The following is a 3,592-nucleotide window of genomic DNA, read 5'->3' as shown; positions in this document are numbered from 1 at the left end:
TCTGTCTTCAAAGCCAGCACAAGTTGTATCTCTGTGACCACTCCCCCATCCTCCCAGATCCCTCTGACACCCCCCCTTCTGCCTCTCTTCCGTTTAAAAAGGACCCTTGTGATTATACTGGGCCCACCCAGATGGCCCATAATCTCTCCACCTCAAGATCCGTAATTTAATGACATCAACAAAGTCCCTTTGCCATGTAAGCTAACATGTTCCTGGGTTCTGAGAATTAGGACAGTAATATCTCTTGGGGGTGGGGGACATTATTCTGACTACCGCATATACCAACCAAACAGGGCCCTTCTTGAAAAAAAAGGTAAAGATCATACAAATTTAAAATTCAGTTGGAAGAAAGCCTATGATAATAGTAAAAAAAAGAAAAAATTGAAAATAGAAAAATATTGACTAGGACATAACCTAATAATCTCTATAATCGTAGAGCTATAGTATAATTGACACAAGAACAGATACACAGATTCAAAGTCCACTCATAGGTCCACATATCCATATGAATTTAAACTAATGAGAAAATGAGCAAGAAATCCAATGCATGATGTTAAGAAAACCTACAAATCATTTGGGGGTGGAGGGAGGTTGAAACCTGAACTCATATCTTATGCCTACACACAATAAAGATTTAAATATATATATATTTTTTAAAATATAAAACTATTGGGAGAAAAATTTCTTTTATTTTCTTTAAGATTTTATTTTTAAGTAATCTCTATACCCAAGGTGGGGCTCGAACTCACAACCCCAAGATCAAGAGTCACAGGCTCCACTGACTGAGCCAGCCAGGGACCCCTGTGGGGAGAAAATTTTAGTGAATGATTCTGTAATTTTAAAATGAATGCGAGGGCGCCTGGGTGGCGCAGTCAGTTAAGCACCTGACTTTGGCTCAGGTCACCATCCTGAGGTCCTTGAGTTTGAGCCCCGCGTCAGGCTCTGCGCTGACAGCTCAGAGCCTGGAGCCTGCTTCGGATTCTGTGTCTCCCTCTCTCTCTGCGCCTTCCCTGCTTGTGTGCTCTCTCTCTCTCCCAAAAATAAACACTAAACGTTTTTTTTTAAAACTAAGTAAATAAAATGAACATGAATTTCTAACTGTAACTCCCAAACCAGAAACCCTTAAAGGAAAATAATGGATATATATGAAGACATAAAGAGCTAAATAATAACAAAAATGATTTCTATATAACCCGAATAGTTGAAAGACCTGTGATGAATTATTTATAACCAAATTGAAAAAAGTTAATGCCCTTCTTATATAAAAAGCTTTTACAAATCAATAATTACGAGACGAACACCACAAGAGAAAAGTGGGCAAAGGATGTAAGTAAACACTTTGGAAAAAGAATTGAACGGAATGCGAAACATGAAAAGAGCGTTACCCATCGCAGTAGCTACTGTCGTTGATTTTTTCCCAGGAAGAATCAAATAGGATCAATCAGTGTGTGGGAAGTCCTGACTGCATGCAGAGACTCTAATCACAAATCATGCAAACTTCAGTCATCATGTTCTAATCTGCCCTCCAAAAAGTAGAACAGGTAAAGATTATCCAGCCTGATAATCCCTATGATTTTTTTTTTTTTTTTAATTCAGACAGTATTCAGTTTTGGTGTGAGTGGTTTTATTTATTTATTTATTTTTATTTTTTGAGTTTATTTATTTTGAAAGAGAGAGAGAGTATGAGCAGGGGAGGGGCAGAGAGAAAGAGAGAATCCTTGCCATCAGCACGGAACCTGATGTGGGGCTTGAACTCATGAACCATGGGATGACGACCTGAGTTGAAACCAAGAGTCGGACGGTCAACTGACTGAGCCACCCAGGTGCCCCTGGTGTAACAACATTAAATAGAATCTCAGATGTGTATATTCTTTGTTCACAGCAAGGGTCATTCCTCCGCAGGTGGCTGGAATGTGCCCTTGGCCAACTGGGCCAGGTCATTCAGCTCCCATGGGCTCTCCCCTGGGGGTGGGAGGGAGCGGGGCTTGTTTGCATTCTGCACCCTCCCTCCCTCCCCATCCCTTCCTTTCCAGTCCATCCTACGCACTGTCCCAGCAGATCCCTTGAAGTCATTCTCAACCATTGCAAATTCAGGGGCTGGGGAGGCCAGTCGTTGCCCTGTGAAAAGAGCCCGAGTGTGGGCGGGCAAAATACGCCCATTCCTATGACCCTCGCCCCAGACTGGGACTGGCGGACTGTGACACGCCTGAGACCCTCCGTTAATTCTCCACTCTTGTTAGGTCCCCAGACACAGCAAAGCTTTTTTATCTCAGGGTCTGAGAGATGTACGGCAGATGAGTTCCAGTCTTTTCTCTCTCTCTCGGGAACATTTTGGAAGTTTCTCTCTCCTTGGCCATCGGTGGGGAAGAAGAGGGGTGAGGGAGGTGTGGCTTTCTTAGTTAAACTTGAAATTCAAAACAAACACTCCTTTTTTAAAAAAATATCACTTATTGTCAAATTGGCTAACATACAGCATTGGTTTTGGGGGTAGATTCCCGTGGTTCGTCACTTATGTTCAACACCCAGTGTTCATCCCAACAAGTGCCCTCCTCGATGCCCACCGCCCATTTTCCCGTCTCCCCCACCCCCCATCAACCCCCAGTTTGTTCTCTGTATTTAAGAGTCTCTTATGGTTTGCCTCCCTCCCTCTCTGTAACTATTTTCAAAACAAATGCTCCTAGATAAAGTCTAAATCTTCATAGCCTTTGACATTCTAACAGCCTATATATGGGTTTTTTTTTTACCTCTGTGATGAGAAGAAGTTTACACTTTGAAGATACAGGTCTGTTGTTCCCCTGGGGAAACAGGGTCTGGCATCTTAAAAACGGAATTAGCCGGCACACAGCAAGGGCAGAAAATACGTTTGAAATAAATTAATCCCTTACATAATTAACATTCATGCCAGCTCTAGGGCCTGTCTGTGCCTTCACTTACACACACATTCGCCTTCTCCTGCAAAGATCAGACATTCTTTACCAACAACATTTTGACTTCAGATGGGCACGAGAAATCCGTATTTACAGATCCAAAGTTGGAAACATCAGGAGGCTCTACTCCACTGCCTTCGACGGCCGGTTCTTCTCACCACACCAGCCCCCACAACTGACGGGCCAGATGGGCACCTGTAAATTCTAGTGGAATGCAGGAAAGGCGTAAATGTGAATCAATTCTATTCCTAACAAAGCTGAGTAAGAGTAGCGGAGATTCTGGAATTGTCTTCCACCGTTCTTCAGTTTCTTGTCTAAATCAGGCTCTCCTGTGGCTAACCTGAAGGGGTGTCTGCACAGAGAGGCAAGGTGCTGGAGGGCCGCGCCTTAGGCAGTCCCTGCCGTCCGCCTGGGCTCTACCCGCTTTCTCCCGACTCTTCAAATTGCGTGGCTTCACTGTTCCCCAGAAAGCGGCTCCCTCTCTAAAGTGGTAACTGATGGGGGCGCCTGGGTGGTTCAGTCGGTTAAGCATCCGGCTTCAGCTCCGGTCATGATCTCACAGCCTGTGAGTTCGAGCCCCGCGACGGGCTCTGTGCTGACCGCTCGGAGCCTGGAGCCTGCTTTGGATTCTGTGTCTCCCACTCGCACTCTGTCTCTCAAAAATA

At 44.4% G+C, this 3,592-nt stretch overlaps 1 non-coding gene across 1 annotated transcript; it reads right to left on the bottom strand.

The window, feature by feature from the left end:
* Positions 1-1,426: 1,426 nt before the first annotated feature.
* On the bottom strand, positions 1,427-1,564 carry LOC111562130. The gene has a single exon (XR_002745174.1). It is a non-coding gene; the product is annotated as a U8 small nucleolar RNA (small nucleolar RNA).
* Positions 1,565-3,592: the final 2,028 nt, after the last annotated feature.

The sequence above is a fragment of the Felis catus genome, chromosome C1, assembly GCF_018350175.1.
Source record: "Felis catus isolate Fca126 chromosome C1, F.catus_Fca126_mat1.0, whole genome shotgun sequence".
NCBI classification, from domain to species: domain Eukaryota; kingdom Metazoa; phylum Chordata; class Mammalia; order Carnivora; family Felidae; genus Felis; species Felis catus.
This window is presented reverse-complemented; position numbering and strand designations above follow the sequence as displayed.